Source organism: Cupressus sempervirens, chromosome 7, assembly GCF_028749045.1.
Source record: "Cupressus sempervirens isolate cs-2001-9-10 chromosome 7, ASM2874904v1, whole genome shotgun sequence".
Classification (NCBI taxonomy): Eukaryota; Viridiplantae; Streptophyta; class Pinopsida; order Cupressales; family Cupressaceae; genus Cupressus; species Cupressus sempervirens.
In genome coordinates, this window is record NC_143124.1 from 319,055,477 (window position 1) to 319,076,302 (window position 20,826).

Genomic DNA, 20,826 nt, shown 5'->3' on the forward strand with positions numbered 1-20,826 from the left:
AAGTTCATCCATCATAGGAATTATCTACTCTTAGGTGTATTTGGTTTCATTTTTCCTGGTTATTTAAATATTATTAAATTAAGAGCCAAAAAAATGATGAATCTACTAGCAACATGCTTGAATAAATTAATTCCAATTGTAGGGCCATAGTAGGACCTTGAAGTGTATTTCATTAACTTTCCAAAAGCTATGTTTCTCATCTTTCTACATTATTCTAGTGCAAATATTTAGGATGTTCCAATCTTCTCAATGTGGTTAACTTCCAAGAGTTTTGTAAAATTAGATGTTTCCTACCTACTATAACATGTCAAGTATCTTGTCCCTTGTTTCAAGTTGATTATATTCTTTCTTACCAAGTCAAATATGAAACTATAATTGTAAATCTCTACACTAATACATTTAATTACTAAATTTATGAGGTTCTAAAAAAATAGTAGAAGTTAGGTTGGAGTTTAGTTGTGTTTTTCACTGAGGGTTGAACAAATTTTTAGTAACCAGTTGATTGTGTGATGTCCTATGTAAGAGATTCTAAAGTTTGATGATATGTAGAATTTTTGTGGTTTTCATCACTGATGAAGTTTTCAGCCATCAAAGATTAAGGTAGTCTCATTTTCACAAGTGTTTGTTTTCATGCAAATTACTTGTACAAGAAGTGTATTCTCTATCAAGTGATCAACACTAAATTGGAGAATTCATTTATAATATTTCACATACTTCATTGGAATTAATTTAAGTTTGTTCAATTTAAGTGTTAGAGTATGATTGAAATGTAAATTTGGTAGAGGAAGGAGTGGATTAGGTGCAAGTTTAGAACTCTGAAATTTAATTTGATTGATGAGTTTTGAGTTTTTGAAGAATGCCAAATTCTTTGTCACCTTGTATCAAACCCATTAATAGTGTTTGTAGATCTCTCTCTACCAAGAGGTACTTATCATTTTGGATTCATGGAATTCATTGTTTGCCAAATTCTATTCCATATCATCATAGATAGAATTTACCAAATTTTAGTGAGAAATGTTTTTATTTAGCAAGTCATCATGTTGAGATGTTTAGTAAGTTCATGAGTGGCATTGGAAGAGTTCATGAGGATGTTCACATGAAATTTTTTATTCATACTTTTGAAGACGATGCAAGAGACTGATTTTCTTTTTTATGAGAATGTTTTATATCACCTTGGACTAATTTTCAATTGGTCTTCATGGAAAAATTTGGTGAAAGAAAAATAATATCTAATTATTTCAATAATTTGTTGTACATTCTTATTAGGAATGGTGAGCTTGCTCCTTAATTTAATATCATATTTACAAGAGCTTTAAACAAGATCTCTCATAATTTTAGACTTGATGATCAAGTGTATTTATTTGTTTACTTTGATGCATTTGATGTGAAAATGGGCTACTTATTGAGGGATAAAGAACCTAAAATATTGCATCAAGCATTCATGATAGCCATAGAGATAGAAAATAACATGAAATATGGTTAAATTAAGAATTATTTCTCTAAGAAAATTAAATGGCATAGTACATTTGAATAAAAGGGCAATTCTAGTATTGATATTTCATATTTAAATCAATTTATTGGTACCTCTATTGCACCTCCTAATTGGGTTGAAAATGCAGATTGGAATATGTGATAAGACATGTGTTCACTATTTAATGGTAAAGTTACTCTTATAGTAGATAAAAATGCATAGGTTCATAGTATTTTAGACAAAAATACTTTTGATTTTGATTATCCATATGATGATACTACTAAATTTATGAGTCATACAAATGTTTCTTATGGCTCATAATTCTCTATAGATGAATGAGAATAAAATATTATTTCAAATGATGCAAACAATATAGCTGATTTGTTATGGCATAGGGTGGTATCATATAAAGAAGAGAATGATTCACACATTTCAAAATCTTATCAGATGGGGAATTTTGAAACTTGTTTTTCAAGTGAGATGGATGATGACACAGAGGCATCTTCCATCATGAAAAAAATGGTCTAATCAAAGTTATAAAAAAAAAGTTATAAAAGAAAATTTTGGAGGAGAAAGGAAGTGAGAAAAATTAGAAGAAATAAATTTTAAAAAATTTTATAAAGCAAAAAAGAGTAGAAAGAGGAATTTCTATTTTCAGGGTGTATAGGTGGCATAAATAGAAAACTAAGAAAAATGGCTATCATTCAATTTTATTGAGGTGTCTAGCTAGCATCTTAATAGTTTGTGAAAAGTTCCTTAAATCATACATTTAACATTTGTTTTGATTAAGTAAAAATAGGTTTTAAAGGACCCTAAACCTTTACAAAAAAAAATGTGTAGAGATAAACATGAGAAAAGAACAATAGAGAAAAGTATCGAAAAAGAACATGAAACAGACCTCCAACAAAAACATTCATGAGGTCACAGAAGACAAAGCTTGAAAAAATAGCAAAAGAATAGCAAAGGAACAATAATCGACTAGTTAAGAAGTCTTTATTAGGTCAATAGCCTAATCCATTAAATTTTGCATGTTTTCAACAACAACCTTCACCTCGTCCTTCTTACTGACTTCCTCATTCTTCTTAGAGTAAGAATGAGTATTCTTACTTGTTCCCTGAGTCTCTACCTCTGGAGGGGAATCCTGGCCCTTATCAACCTCATTCCTCTTCTAGAGGTTACTCACATTGTCTGCCAGTTGTTTGAATAGTTTATACAAATTTTCCAGCTTAGTTTCTAGTTTTGACACCTTGCCCGAAATGTTGCTTATATCATTGTCCATGACCCCTTTTTTTTCTTCCATCAATGGTATCTTATGCATGAGATTTTTTACTTCTTCTACATTCCCTATAACCTCTGACAGCTTGTCAATATGTTGGCCCAATGTTTGCTCCCCTCTAGAAGTTTTGCTAAGTTGATCCATTTCCTTGCCCAACAACTGCATTTGATGCTTGAGGATACTAACCTCCTTCATGATAAAACCTAAGTTACTAAATAAACCCTTAGAAGACCAAAGCCCACCTTTAACTTTATCACCCAAATCTGACATATACCCCTATTTTCCATCATCCTCATTGTCTAATTCCCTATTCTTCTTTGTTTTATACGTGTCCTCTTGTCTCCTTAAGGATTTTATTTTCCTCTCCAATCGTTAAGCTAGAGCACATGGTGATGCACAAAAGAAATGTGATTTTCTAATTGCGGCGCATGGTGGTGCTTAGTTGTATTTGGGTGGGAATTTAATATTTGTTTTAAGGTAGTTGTATTTACCTTTTATCCCACATTGGTTGTGTTTTTAATATATTGGGTGGTAAGTGCCTATATAAGAAAATCTTATAATCATTTGTAACAAAGCTCTTCATGTATAATCTCTTCATGTGTAAGCTCTTGTAGTGAAGCTCTCATGGTGTAATCTCTCATAACCAAGCTTTGAGGTTAAAGATCTTAGTGTGGAAGATCTTAGTTGAGAAGTTCTTCTTGGTGAATCCATTTGGGTTCAAGCTCTTTGGTTGTAAGCTCTTCTTGCAAAATCTCTCAGTGTGCACACTAGTTGGGAGCTCTTTGTTTCAAAGCTTTCTTTTTGGAAGCCCTCTCATAATGTATGACTTTGGGGTTCTCTCATTTGGAGACTATTGTAAGGATTTTCAAATTTAATAAAGCATGTTTTGGAGAATTTTTCATCTATTTGTCTCCATATTGTTATGATTTTGGTTGTGAGTATGTAAGGGTGGTGTCACCCTTTGTCAAATGGTATCAGAGTGGGAGTTCCTAAGCATGTGGATAGATCACCAAACATGAGGTAGTTTGCACTAGGACCTTTCGTTGGGTGAAGTTTGTCAAGAAGGTGTTCTTGATTGTGTAGACATATCATTTATTGTGAGATAGTTTGCATGAGGTGCTTGTGTTGCATGAGATTTTTCTTCTAAGGACTTGAGCATGGAGAAGAGAAAGAAGAAGATGAATTTTGTTATTGGATGGATTTTGAAGATTCCTATACTTGAGAAAATTAGAGCAAGAAATCAAGAGGTATTTTGAGTTGCATTCTTTGATTTACAAAAGCATGTGAATGAATTTGAAGTAGAGTTTTGAAAAAGCAGAGTGAGTCAATAGAAAAGAGATGCCGATGCTAGAGAGAAAGAAGATCCAGTGGTGTGTGAATAATTTGATATAGAAGAAGAGTAAGAGGATGAAGAGGAAAATATTTCTAAACCTAAAGTTGAAAAGATGAAAGGGAAGAAGAAGAGTGTCAAGATGACAAGATTTGTAACCCTAGAGTAGATCAAGCTGATTTGAAGACTACTATAGTAGAAGAAGAGTACAATACCTTGGTTGGAGGTCAAGCAAGTGAAGTAGTTACATGCATTGTTGATGATAGGAATGAAAAAAGTGAAGATGAATATGTGAATGAGGTAAATTTCATTGAATTGTGGCATGTTGACTATGAAATAAGTTTGAAATTTAGTGATGATGGTTTGCATGAGGATCTTGTTAGTGATTGCAATATGCAAAGGAAGATGGGTATGACATTGTTGAGTTTATTATAGGTGTATTCAATTAAAAAAGATTGCAGGAGGATGAAAGTTATACTTGGATAAAGTTCATTGTGGGTGATATTTTCAGCAATAGACACTTGTTCTAGTCAGGTTTTGGAGAAGAAGAAATAAGGAAATATATCAATAGTGGATACTTGTTCCAATGAGGTGTTGAAAGAGAAGGAAAAAAATGTCATTGTCAGTTGGTTCATTTTGTGAATTCATATCCACATAATTTTTCCTACCATGGGTGCTGATACAAGAGCATCTTCCATCATGAAAAAAGGGCGTGATCAAAATTTAAAAATAAAAATAAAATTTAAAAATAAAAATAAAATTAAAATCTAGAGGCGAGAGAAAGTGATGAAAATTAGAGGAAAATAAACTTTTAAAATTTTTAAAAAGAGAAAAAGAAAAATTTCTATTTTCAGGGTGCATAGGTGGCATAAATAGAAAAATAAGAAAAATGGTTGTCATTCCATTTATTGAGGTTTGTAGGTGCAATCTTAATAGTTTATTTAAAGTTCCTGAAATCATGCATTAAATATTTGTTGTGATCTAGAGAAGAAATGTAATTTTTCTAATTGGGCCACATGGTGGTCTTTATTTGTATTTGGTTGGGAATTTAATATTTATCTTAAGGTAGTTATATTTACCTTTTATCCCACATTGGTTGTGTTTGTAATATCTTGGGTGGTGATTTCCTATATAAAAAAGGCTCGTAATCATTTGTAATCAAGCTCTTCAACTATAAGCTCTTCTAGTGAAGCTCTCGTGGTGTAATCTATTGTAATCAAGCTTGCAGGTAAAAAAATCTTAGTGTGTAAGATCTTAGTTGGGAAGTTCTTCTTGGTGAATTCCTTTGGGTTCAAGCTCCTCTTGTAGAATCTCTTGGTGTACAAGCTAGTTGGAATCTCTTGGTTTGGAATCTTTCTTTTTGGAAGCTCTCTCATATTGTAAGAATTTGGAGATCTCTTATTTGGAGAATAGTGTAAATATTTTCATATAAACTAGACACAACATGGGAAGAAGAAAGCAACAATAAAAGTGAATGTTCCTTTACAATTGAAGGTTTGAGTTACATTTCTAATTCTGAAAATGCATTTTCATCTTTTTACTATACAAATTAGTTGCATTGTGAGGATCTTGAGAGTGACATGTCTCTAAAATATGAAGATAATGTAGGGATAGGTCAATGAATTACCTTTTGAGTTGAATATAAAGATTAAAATGAATGATTGATGAGTGGGCTTGCGTTAAATTCTAAGGATGCAACATCTCATGATAAATCTAAAGATAATTGGTTGTATTTTCCTTTTTATCACATTTGAGAAAATGATAATGAGGATATTGACATGAATACAATAAGATTGATTAATGAAGTGGGAAATGAATCATCATGTAGTTCTAATTTTGTTTCATATGCTAAAAAAATTCATGATGATTGGATGGTTGTGGATTTAATGTATTTAAGAACTCTTGATATGATGAAGATATTGACACCAATCAACCTACTCTTTTTCATAATGTTTGAATAGATGAGAATTCCATTGAATTATTAACCCACTTTTTGAAGAATGTATTGATGGTTCAAATTTGTTTGATTTTGATTTGAATGACACTACATTATCATATTCTTGTGAAAAAATAGATAACCTTTCTTCTAAATGTGATAGTGATTATGATGAGGATGTTGTATTTTGTGAGTTTGATAATGAACTATTTGATAAATACTCATTGTAGAACATTGAAGTGGTTTCAAATTTTAATGGTGATGACATTTGTGAATAGAAAACAAATTGCTCCTTCATACTATAGCTAATTACACGAGAAGAGATTCAAGGCCATGTTACACATGAAATACCTCATGAAGTTGAGTATGAGTCATTCATTTTCCATCTTGATAGCATGTATGAATTCTATGTTGAAAAATAATTTTAGATTGGTCTTCAAATGTATGAGCATGTTGATAAATTCTTAAATAGCTAGTAAGACTTTTAAGTTGTTCCTAGTCAGTATATGATCTAAGAAATTGAAGAGGCTAGTTTATTTTTGTTCTATGAAGTGATTGAAATTTTTGGGGTTATGGATGAAAATAATGAGGATGAAACTTTTAGCTTTCCTCAAAAAGGAAGGAATGAAAGTTAGGTATATGCAAGAGGCAAACATTTTCACATTTTGGTTGCCTGGGGCCATCATTGTATAGTTAGAATAGGTGTTTCATGTTTTCAATAAATATTTGTTTAAGGAAAGTTTGTTGGAATGGTCTCCTTATTCAAAAAATATGAATTCTTTAAATTCTCAAAAGTGGTATGCATCACCAGATAGAGTCAACATTCATACTAAAAAAACCAAAAGATTTCTTACTACCATATTTAAAAACTTCAATAATAGAACCCTTAATAGAGATTTTAATACATATGTTTTGAGTTTTGATTTTGACTCATATGGTGTCTTTCAAGCATTTATTTCATTTAATTTGGTATATGCAAGCACCTTGGATCATTTATTTTGTGTTTTGAGTCATTTGGGGAGGTGTTTCCTTGAGAACTTGCCAAATCTGCATTTTCTCCAAGCATTAGATAGTGTTTAGAGGGCTACTTTTCACTTGAATATATTACACGTATATTAGTATCATGATGTTCTTATTTGAAAGTGTTTAGCATGAATACAAGAGAGCCTATATTTCAGATTTTAAGTCATTTTGATTAATTATGATTGGTTTTTCAGTTCCCTAAATTTTGTTATATACTATTTTCATATTTCTACCTTTTCAATTAATTCTGGAATCCATGTTTGACAATGAATAATTTATGATCCATTGAATACTTTGAATAAATGGTGACATTGCCACATTGTAGCCATAAATGATATCTTATGTTTACAATTTGAATCCCTAATGAATTTATTTGATCAATTTTCCAAGCTAATTTCATTTACAAAAAAAAAAAACTTACCTTGTTGTTTTTTATGATAGTTATCTAGTAGCTCACTTTGGCTAAGTATTGTTACAATATTTAGAATAATTGGAGGAAGGGGGGGGGGGGGGGGTGGTGAAACAATTATAAAAGGACTAGATGTAGCAATTGTACTTTTAATTACCTCAAATACTTCAGACCTAATCATTCAATAGGCTCATTCTCTATTGTAGATAATCAGTAACATAAACTTGTAGTTCATTTTCTAATAGTAAAAAAATTGCATAATATAAAACATTAATGAGAAAACACGTCAAATGAAATTCATGTATGTGATGGGGACACAACCCAAGCATAGAATGGACACAAAAGGAAAGGGAAATCTTATTAACTTTCTAAATAAGCTAATACATTCAATACAGAGAAAATAGACTTGAAAACATGCCCTATGGGCTTACAATAGCATAAATCTGGAGATAATTTCTCCTTTCAGTACCTCCTCTCAAACTCCACTCCAAACTGCCTTTTTCAATCCCAAAAATGTTCTTAAATAGACCCCAAAGGGTTAAGGATTAGGAATACATTCTAGAAACTGCTAGTAGGTATCCACTAACCAAATAGAAGGTTCTAGAAGTCACATTAGAAGTTGGCACAAAATTAGAAGAATCTAGAAATGGTAACCAAACTTTCGAGAGGCATAACTTTTGAACCGTAGCTCCGATTGAAGAACCGTTTACATTTCTGGAAATCTCTTGAAGCACTTTATAGTTGTATGGATAAGCTTTGCTTCTCCCCCATTTTTTGGCCCTATTCAAGGTAATTTAATGCCCCTAACCTGACTTTGAAGCATTCTCAGGAGGTCTCCAGAAACTAAAAAACTATGATAACTTTCAAACTGTAGGGCCTTTTGACTTGATTCTTTTTTTGGAATGCTCTAAATTATAATTACATTCATATGACCAATTTACACCTTCTAGTTCACCAAAATGATGGCTCAATTAAATACTCATATTTTTCTAGCATTTAAACATATCCCAAGGTGATTTAAATCTCTAACCTAGAACACTAATAGTGGAACTGTGTGAGTTGAAACCTTTATTTGACCCAAATGGGTATCCAAAAATGAAAATGCATGAAATATATACTAAGTCTAAGTACATTTTTTTTGGATGACACAGGATTACCCTTATACGTCTGGATGCTCCTGCATCAGTATGACACTGGGATTTAACATAGAACCCCATTTTGGGAAAAATCACTAATAACTTATCACCAATTTTTCACTCTTATGAAGTGAGCTATGTTAGGAGCCAACCCTATTACAAATTACAGTGGTAAATTTAACCTTATTAAAGAATTTAATAACCCTATTAGGAGTGGCCTTGTTAGAGGTCTTAAGAACATTCCATTAGAATGACACCTTTCTTAAAGGATTTGCATATGACTATTAGTTCAACCTTGATTATAATATTTCAATATTGATACAATGGTTAGAAAGTAGGAAAAGGTTAATCTTACAAGTACAACTCACTTTGCAAATACAAATTCTAGTTTAGTTCCAGTGTTGATCCAGTAACTGGCCTCCATTGTCTTGTTATTCTTTGATTCACTTAGTTCCCCATTAAGGAATTACACTTGAACTCTTCACTTCACCATTTATCCTCCTACTCAAATGTTCTAGTTAATAGAATCAACAACTTCTCCAACATTATACATAGGATAGCCCTTGTACCTCCTTAAATAGGTAATTTTGATCTTTCTCTACTTAAACATTACTATAGATCTTATGGTATAATTATATTCTTCAAATACTTCCATCATTTTGTCTCCACTTTTCTCTTCTAAAAAAATCTCCAAACTTGGCCTTGAATTCTTTCTTAACAACACTCAAATATTGTTTCACTCAAATTGAATGATCTATCTCATCCATCTTTATCTTCCACATGCTTCACATATTCCAAGAAATTAACTATGTCCACTAGAAATCATGATTTCCTCTTAATTTGTCAAATGTGATTTTTTGGCGAACACTATGTTCTAACACATGTTCATCACAGAATTACTCGATTGCTAATAACCATTTTTTCTAGTACATATAGTGACACTTGGTCAATAATGATACTTAGTGAACACTACATTTTATCATCTTATATTGACAGTTAGTCAACACTCCCATCAGTCAACATAAACTTAAAGTTCATCCATATTTCCTCTTTTCTTGATGAAGCCTATGAATTTGGTTATTCTTTGATCACTTCTTCTATGCTTTAGTAAAACTATCTTCTGTACTTGTAGCATGATTAAAAACTCATATCAGCTTGTTAATGTCTAATAAATCAAGTGCCCATTTTAGTTCCTCATAACTTAAACTTTCATTTATTTCTTTTTTCATGTCTTTTTTTCTCAGATCATTTTCATCAATAATCTAGATATTACAATCAAATTAGAGAGAAAGCTATCTTACCATTAAGGTTTGACATCAATGAAAACATAACAATTGTCTCAATTGTATTTTTCAAACAATATCCTTTTTTGGCATAGATGACAACACCTCTACTTACCATGCAATCAAAAAAATGTATTTCTTTGAGTATCTCCTAATGTGTTTAGTATCAAATCTTCATTAATATAATTAGTGTCATTCTGATTCACATCTCTATGTCCAATAAAATCTATCTCTCTCTCTCTCTCTCTCTCTCTCTCTCTCTCTCTCTCTCTCTCTTTCTCTCTCTCTCTCTCTCTCTCTCTCTCTCTCTCTCTCTCTCTCTCTCTCTCATAGATTTATTCTAACTCTCATCAATGTAGCTTATATATGCAATATATTAACTCCCTCTATTACCTTCCTTTATATTGGTAGCAATACCTTGTATAGGTTATCACTCTTCACAACATCTTAAATTATCTCTCCCTCTATTATGAATTGGCATTTCTTCATATTTCATTGTAACTAACATACTCTCCCTCTTTTTCATTCTCTATTGCTATAATCTCCCTCCTAATCATTGCATAGGTAACTACTTTTATATTCTCCCTCTTTGAAAACAATAACAAAGATGCTTCATATATGGTATACATCTTCATTATGTTGATATCTCCATGTCAATACTTTTGAATCTTATATACTATATTCAATTTAGTCTTATGAAGAATAAATCATTATATTATTCTCAATTCACTACTTTAGACAACTCCTAAAGTATGACTTTCTACATCAACTTGTAAGATAGTCTGATCATCTCATTTAATGTAGAGCTCCATTTCAGCTTAAGTATCATTATCTAGGGTAATCACCACAAATTTACATCTTAAATACTCATGTGCATTCTTGGGTAAAATTTTACTGAAAATACTAGCTATTGGCTCCTTAGTTTCACGTACTCCAATCTCACTTCTTTGTCTTGATCTAGCTCTCTAAAGTAATGATAGTTGATAGAAATAATATTGGTATTTATGTGTATTACCATTTTCTTTTATATATTTATAGAACTTGTGTTGTTACAATAGATAACAATAGGATAATTGATCTCTTCATTGACACCTTTCAACAATTTCTTGATGCATACAATGTTAGAGAAATTCACTGTCACTACAACATATTTAGCTTCATGTGTTAATTGTGAAATATAGTTTTTCTTTTCTTGTGAATGAGACTAGTATTTTTCCTAGAAAGAAAGCTCCAACACTTGTACTTTATTTTTCATCAACATTGCCTGGCCAATCAATGTTAGTATAAACTTTTAATTCAAACTTTTCATTATTCTTGTAATATTAGGCATAGTCTTTTGTTTCTTTCAGATATCTTATTATCCTTTTCACTGTCATCTTGTGATTATCCTTAGGGTTTTCAAAAATTCTTGCAATAATACCAACTACAGGGTAAATATTGGGTCTACTGTGAAGAACATATTGCAGCTTCCCAATCATTGATCAATATAATATTTGGTTCACATCAACAGGATGATCATTGTTAAATAGCTTATGTCTTCTAGCCATAGATGTGTTGACTCATCTTGAATCTTACATTACAAAAAAGTTAAATATATCCTTGACATAATTTGATTATGTAATGTGGAAACCTTGCTTAATTTGATATACTTGTAAACAAATAAAGAATTCAATCTCACCAATCATAGACATTTCAAATTCCTTCTTGATTTCTTTTGCAAAATATTTTCATAGTGCATCTTGTCCTCAAAATATGCTATCATCAAAAAATATTTCAGTTAGTAGTATCGCTTTACCACCTTTTTCCTTCAACCACATACAAGTGTTATCATTAATTCTTGCAAATTGAATTTTCACCAAATAATTGTGTAGCATTTCATACCATGCTCTAGTGACATTTTTCAATCTATATAGAGCTTTGCGTAGTTGACATACAATGTTATTTTTTTGGGGATCCAAAATTCCTTCTAGTTTTTTTTATGTAAAACTCTTGTTCTACTATCCCATTCATAAATGCAAATTTGACATCTTTTTTCTACAATTTAAATCCTTTATATGCAGAATGGGAAAGTAGTGTTATAAATCCTTCCAATCTTGCAACTAGGGAATTTTTTTCCACATAGTTATTACCTTCTTCTTTTCTATATCCTTTTCATACCAATGTAGCTTTATTCCTTATGACTTCTCCTTTTTTATTTACCTTGCTCTAGAATATGCACCTAGTTCCCATAATATTATTATTATTATTTCTAGGTATCAGTGTCCAAGTTTTGTTCTCCTCTAATTTTTGAATTTATTCATTCATTTCTTGAATCCAATATTCATTCTCCAAATCATATTTTCTTTATTTAGGCTCAAACTCACAAAGTAATCATGTATGAGTTCTAAGTATTTTCCTTGTCATAACTCTAGAATATTTGTCTTGAATGATTTCTTTAGGTACATGGTATCTTCTCATATATTTTTCTGTTATATTTTTTTTTCTTATTTCCTCTTCCATTGGTTCATCTTGAAAATTGATCTCAAGTTCATTTTGTATCTCTTCTTTAGGTTTTGGTTCATTTTCTTCTTTCTCAATGTTGTCTTCCTAATGTTTTACATCTACTACATGTCTCTTGGAACCATTCTCCTGGCACTCAAAACCTCAACTCTATTGTGTGGTAGTCTACTACTTGAACTCAACATTCACCATTTATTATCAGTTGATAGTTTTATACTCTCTCTAGGTATGGTGTAGGGAACACCCGCATTCACATAAATCAATTTCTTGTAGTATTTGTGTTAGATCTTACATTTAACTTAATTTTTTTATGCATATTCATCAACTTTCACATTTATACTTTCCACAACTTTGTTAGTGTTAGATTCAAAACACTTATAATTTTTCTTTTAGTGTCCAATATCCTAGGACTATGACTTCATCACTTTTAGAATCACCCTTTCCATTTCTATTATCATTTATTATATAGTATTTTCTTCTAAAAACTTTAAAATACTTCACGTTATCTATATACTAGTACCATATTTGAAATGGTGTAAAAGTATGTGCATCAAGTTGTGGTGCCAAAAACATGACACATAAATTATTATTCTTTTGGAAAACTAAAAAAAAAGTTATATGGGCAAAAAAAATATGCAAAAAACAAAGAAGATACTATGCAAAAAAATTATCATATCAAGATGTAAAAAAAAACAAAATAACAAAGTTAGCATGTGTGCATTGTTTCAAAATCTTGAAGAACAAGACACTATTAAACATGCAACTAAAAGGTTCCCCATCCAATGGTGCATACATGATCGTATTAGAAATAACTTTTGGTATAGATGTTGGATGCTATTTAGTGCCCCTCCCTACAATAATCATGAGGTTCCAATGCATTTCATAAATAAATTGTATTGTGAATTTTTGCTTGGCAAGATCCCCAATTATTTTGATATATTAGAATCTTAGGATGGAGGTGGAGGGTCATCATTTGAGAGGCTAGGGGAACATCATGACACTAATGTAGTTAGTGCACCTATTGTCAAGCCACATAACAAGCATGGGATTATTCCTTTAGTTGTGAAGGAACATGTAGAGATCAACACTCTAGGGACTATCAATGCTTTGACACAAACCTTCATTGATTCTGCTAGTCCATTAGTTGAGGAGGAACCTTCTGTGCATCGCAGTCAGATGTACACATCATGTGGATCCTTATGCACATTTGGTAGTCATGTTGGAGATAGTATAGATGATGGGCTAGTAACTAATGAGTTCGTATGTGACACATTTGGCATTGACACACAGGTAAACTACAATTATAATAAACTAATTTGATCGCATTTTGTATGTATAGTGAATGACTAATTAATTAGCATGTATTGACATTGTTCAAAATTTAGGGTAAGAGTATTGTTGGCCCCAGTATAGATTGTTTGGGCCCATTTTTCATCCCATCGCTTAGTTGAGAGGTATGTATCAATTTAATCATTTAAATTAATATAGATATTTATGAAGTAATCATATGAAAGATTGACAAAAAAAATTATGCATGTGCTTCAGTTCTCTATTGGACCATCGATATTCACAAGAGACTCTAGGCCTAAGCATGATATGAGGTTCATAGAGGTACATTTGTTTCAAGTTAATTTAATTCATTTTATTATATTTTTTTCATGTTTCATGTTTCATGTAAATTGTATTATATGACATGCAATTGTTGATGTCTATGACTCCTCATCTTTGCCAATCCATCAATTGTAGACTTTTTGCAGTGATGGCTAGTTCAGAGCTATTGATCAAGTTATGAAAAAAATTTCTTGGTTTTATTTGTTGTTTATAATAGTTATTATCAAAATTTCTAATGTTATTTATAAGTGACTATATTGATTGAATTTTTGTAGGGCCTTATTACACTTGATCATCCATGAGCCTTTGAGGTAGACATATAGAGTGACTATTTGTTGGCAATAAGAAAATACTTAATTTTGTGTGTACATATATTTTATTTCAATGTATAATAATTATTGATTTATATCTACTTTGTTTATATCAGATCAAGTTAGAGAAGAGCCTAAACAAGAGGATGAGTGAGCATGTGAGGAAGACCCAATCATCTCCATTATCTCCCTCCACACAATGACCAAAGACCTCTAGGGATTTGTTTCTTCCCCTAATGGGAAGGAGAAGATATAGTTGATGGACACACATGCATAGGCATTAGTGGACATATGTGTTGTACTTTATGTCAATGAACATATTTGATATACATTTGATGTATATATAACATTTTATATTTAATGTATGACATATATTTGATACATGACATTATTGGTTATGATAATATATTATATGTTTGTTAATGTATGACATTATTGGTTATCATAATATGTTATATATTTGTTCATGTATGACATTATTGGTTATCATAATATATTATATGTTCATTCATGTATGACATTATCGGTTATCATAATATATTATATGTTTTTTCATGTATGAAATTATTGGTTATCATAATATATATCTTCTTTTTCTTGTTTACATTTTAAGTACATTTCATATATTTCATTTTAATGTAAATTACATCCAAAATGATGCATAGTGCTCATACCAAAATCTAGTGGATTCCCACCAAGAACACTTTTAAGGAAAACTAACTTTCTTACCTTCCTAATTGTCTTCAAAGACTCTCTCGAACTTGGTTACAACATTGAACAAAATTTTTCCCAACTTCACAAAACTACTCGATCACTTTCCCTATTCATGACTTGGGAAGCAATAAGGGAAAAATGAGAAAATTTGAGAAATAGATTATCATCAACTTCTTGCTTCAAAATAACATCTTAGACACTTCAAGGAACACCTAATAACTATCTCACAAACTTCACTATGTCATCTATTTCATCCTTCCAAGATATTCTTCAACATCCTATGAGTGAAAAAATTCTTCCAACATCCTATGACTGTATTTTCTTTGTAACAACATGTAATTTGTTGATTTTTGTACAACTCTTCAAAAAGGGAAGTGATTATGTTTCAAACCCAAGAAATGACTATTAAGACAACCAAAAAGATTCTTAACATCTTCCACTAACTCCATTTAGTTATAACATGCAACTAAATTTTTGTTTCATTATGAAAAAGTACAACATTGTCGTTCCGAATGGGAAGTAATTCTATTTGACAATAACTCAATGATCCTATATACAAGTTTAACATCAATAGTGATTCCTTGCCATATAAAAAAAACTTAATAATCACCAACACCTTATGCCTCCACTAAATTCATAGAGGATATTTTCATCATTTGACATCCATTCCAACTAATTACTAGTTGGTTTGAGTGATTACAAGGCTTATTTCAAGGTTTTCCAAAAAAATGCAAACCTGCCAAAATGTTGTTATCAACTTTTATTGCAAAATGCAATTTTTGCACTAAATATTCTTGAACTTAACCAAGTGGTTTTTTGTAACACATAAGACATATATAAGGTGTAATGACTCCCAAAACACTTATTGAGTCAACTTATTCAAAAAAATAACAAAAAAAGGAAAATCATTAGGAATAAGGCAACTTGGAATTATAGGTGACCTCAAGTTCCTTGACCTTACAAACAATGATTACCTTATTACCATAAAAATATAACATGCTCAAAATGAGTTGTATGATCACCCTTTTAGCTTTTATCATGAGTCTCCATCATTGTATGAGATGACATATCCAATTACCATAGTCAAAGATCACTCACCTATGACATTTAGTGACTCTTAGGAACTATTTGGTTCAACATAATCGAGAATGTTTGAGTGCTCAATTTGATGGGAGAAGCTTAGGGCTAGAGTTTACCCAGCCACCTAGAGATAATGAAATAGATAGTTTGATCCCAAGAGGAACGATGAGAGAGATTGGGTATTTGGTAACTTTGTACTGGCCAATACTACAAGTTTTAGCATCACCTGAGATGGGGTCACAAAATAAAAATGGAATAAGATCTCAAAAAAGTGAGAGAGGTTATTGTAGGTCTCTAAAACGTGGTCCTATAGCAAATAAAATCTCATCCATACCTCATAGGAGCTCTAATATATACCTTGTCAAAGATCCTTGCCCTATAGCATTTATTGACTCTTAGGGACAATTCGGTTCGGCATGGTTGAGAACATTTGATCACTCAATCAGATGGGATGAGCTTGGGGCTATTATTTACCCATCCACTTGGATCTGATAGAATAGATATTTTGATCCCATGATAAAAGATGAGAAAGATTTGGCAGTTGGCATCTTTGTACTAGCCAACACTACGAGTTTCAGCATCACCGAAGATAGGGTCACAAAATAAAAAAGAAATAAGATCTCAAAAAATTGAGGGGAGTTATTTTAGGTCTTCAAAAAAAGTCTTATAGAATTTATAATCATATCCATATCTTGCATGAGCTCTGAGATATGCCCCAGCAAAGATCACTACCCTATGGCATTTCATGACTGTTAGGGATGTTTTGGTTTGACATGCCTGAGAATGCTTGAGTGCTCAACAAGATAGAATGAGCCTGGTGCTAGGGTTTACCTAGCCGCCCAAAGATTAAAAAATAGATAGTTTGATCCCATGACAAATGATGAGGGAGATTCAATAGCTAGAAACCTTATACTGGCTAACACTACAAGTTTCAACATCACCCGAGATGGGGTTGCAAAACCAAAATTGAATAAGATCTCCAAAAAGAGAGAATTTATTGTGGGTCTCTACAACATGGTCCTATAGCACCTATGATGCAGAGTGGCATGTAAAAGGTGATGGATTCCCACAAAATTGATTCAAACTCCCAAGCTTCCTATTAGGTTCTAAGACACCTTAAAGGGCCAATACCACAAGTATGGAATAGACCTTCAACTATCGCTTTGAACCCCACAAAGTGTTTTAACAGACTCAATACAACATGTATAAAAACATTTTACAATCCCAAGATCAAGTTCATGCATAAACCCAGGTTACCCCTCTTGACTAGGCTACTCTCTTCTTTGGATCAGCAGACCCTGTTTTCTTGACTTTTCTCCCAAACTTTACAAAACACAAAGAAAAAAAATATGATTTTTAGATACCCTTTTTAGAGTTTTATAACATATAAAAAAATTAGATATCACTCTTTTGGAAAGATTGTATAGAATAGGACAGTTTTGTCCCAAAATTAGGCTTTTTAAGCCACTTTTACAAAGAAAGTACCCTTCAAACTTGTCTACCGACTCTCAAACTTTCTACAGTATGGTATTTTGATGCCAAACTAAGGATATCTTAGTCTTTCTTCAAAATTGACCTTTCCAGGCATGCTTTCCAACAAACCCTCTCATTAAATGGCATAAAACAAGGGTTTTACAGTTCTCCCACTTCCAATCACTTCTAAAATTTGTTCAAAGATGGAACACCATATTTATGGAATGCCCTAACTCTTGCAAACATAAAAACCCTACCTTCTTAAGCTAGATTCTCTACTACTATACATGTCCCTTTGGATTTTTCTCCTTTATTCACACCATACTTGCTTTGGTGGCCACCAATCACTAGTTAAATGCTCAATACAAGGTTAGTAATCATAATACATGTTAAATGGATGGTAGTCAATGAAGAAACAGTAAACATTTCATGGAAATACCATGATTAATCAAAGAAAACTGTCAAAAATGCCTAAAATATGACTGTTACAGCCAATAGTACAAAATTTTAATGACCAAATCTTCAAATCTGAGTGCAAAACCCTGTGAATCACCTCAATACATATCTAAAATGATATTACCATTCATCCCAATATCAAAAAATGCTTACAAAACAAAGGATTCTTCAAATTGCTCTTGAAATGAAGCAGTTTTATTGCAAATTCTATAACAGTCTATACTATCTTAAGGTACAGGCCGTACCAACATGTGTTCTCAAGATCCTTAATTGACTTCAATTCATTTCACTATCTATCCCTTTATAAAATTCAAATTAAAAGGTTTCCCTCCAAAATGGATCTTATGCAAAATTATAAATTTTTAAAGCAAGAAACTATGTCTAAAGGGACTTATTGACTATTTTAACCTATGCAATGACTTGGGGTTGTTATGGCATAACACTAGACCCTAACTAATGACTTCTCTACCTTAAACAACCACTAGATCCCATTCCAAGGATCAAGTACACCTCTTCAACATTGGAATCAGCCCATACATCATACAAAGCTATAACCTTTTGTTCTTTCAAAAACCATGATGGGTTGTAAAATAGACCAATTGATATCATGAGATGCTCCAAGATCTCTATCTGTCCTTGAATCTCCAATGTGCCCCATATGAGTATGGGATGCTCCTGCATCAAATTCACCACCTTGAAAGTTGTTCTTGTGCCAAGAACATTGTTTCACATGGATGGTCTCCTTCACTCCATATTTTTGCATATGTTGCTTAGGAATGAGATCTCCTAGTGTAAAATGTCTTCTCTTCTTATTACCTACATGCAAAACATTCAAACATATATTATAAATATTAATTCTTTCCCTTGGGACAGTCACCATTATGGTTTCAACTATGTCTCTATCTACTTGGATAGTCTTTATTTCAATCCCCTTGAGACAATACTCCTGTTGTCTTCCCACATGCTATTGTACTCTCTTTTCATGGTACCTTTCATGTCCTCTGATAGGAAAGTATACTTCACCAATCCACAGTCCTTCACCACCTTGAAATTTTGCCTTCATCTTTATCATAGAATTCAATATGTTCTATCCTTTGTCTGTCATTACTTGCTGTTGTCTCATCTTCATTCTACCCTCTACTTGACCAGTATCAAGTTCTCTAATGCTTCTTATGAGAAGAGACTCATGTTCTTTGCAAGGTAATGGTGTCAAATCAACCCTCTTCCCATTACTCCATAGGGTATAAATATTGGTGTAGTAGTCATGTGTAACTCTCCTAGATACTTGCCAAGTTCTACTTGGGATGACATGTGCATAGTTCATATTGACAACATCACATAGTACATGATCAGTGTACTCACCAATTGAAAAGGTTATCATGGCCTAATGATGCACTATGAAATTCTGATTTTCTTCCACCCATGTAGCATAGTATGGCTTAGGATGGTGTTGAATAGGTAACTTCAATGCATTGACAACATCCCATGAAATTAAATTGCTGCAAGTACCTGAATCTATGACCAATTTATAAACTTTACCTTGTATCAAACAATTAGTCCTGAAAATACTTACTTGTGGTGTTCATTCCTTGCCTCTCCTAATCATTAAGGATTCTCCTATCTAAGGGTCTGCCTTGCCAGTTTTCCTTACTTCCTCTTCTTCTTTATTTTCCTCTTGAATTAGGTGTATCATCCTCTCCTTTCCCTTTTCAGGGCACTGGTAGGATTGATGCCCCACTCCTCCACATGTGAAACATGTACCTATAAACATACAACTTCCTCTTCATTTTCCACTCCTACCACCTCTCTGATTTTTTCCTCCTCTTGAATTTGAACTTGAACCTTTGTCCTTCTCCTCCCAAACCTGAGTTGTCCTTCCTCCTCTTCCTCTCATGGAAGATCCTCCCCTTGTATTGTTGTGCCTTTCATTTTTCCTCTTTAACTTTTCCTCTATCCTCAAAGCCATCTGGTAACACTCTTTCACACTTCTAGGATTAGTAGCAACAAGCTCATCTTGAATGGAAAATTTCAAACCTCCTAAGTACCTTGCAACTTTAACAACTTCCTCTTCTTCCAAACCTGATCTCATGCTAAGCTTGTAGAACTCATTCGTGTATGCCTTTACATCCGAGTCCTTTTGTTTCAAGCCTTGCATTTTCTCATGCATTTGAACCTCAAAATTTTTAGGAAGGAAATTATTCTTCATTTTGGAAACCATTCTATCCAAAGAAGTAATTTTAGACTTATCTCTTTTTCTCCTTTCAGCCTCCTCATGATCCCACCATAGGAGTGCATGTCCTTTTAATTTTCTCTTTGCCAACTTGACCCTTTATCCCTCAGGTATATCTTCACTTTCAAAGTAAGCATCCATAGATGCAATCTAGTCTAGGAGTTCCTCCTCCTTCAGACTTCCATCATACATTGGAATGTGCTTCCTTACCTTATGGTTATCCCCTTTCATAGCCTTCAAGATCCTGAGCGTACCTTGCTCTTCAGGATCAACCTGTTCTTCTTGCTCTTCCTCATTTTTCTCTTCTTCTTCTTCTTTAGTATCTTCATCATCATTTTCTACCCTTCTCTGATTGGATTCTATTGCCTCTAGCTTTTCCAATAGTGCATTATAGGAGTCTTGCAACTTAGCATTATTCTCCTTCAACTCTTGAATTTCCTTTACCAAACCTACATTCTTGGGAGCCATTATGTCAAAAAAATCAAATCAAACACAATATAATTATTTACTCTTCTCTATTCCAAACCTTTTCTTCACCAAGAATTCTTTTGACACCTGAAATACACCTTTCAACTTTGGAACACACAA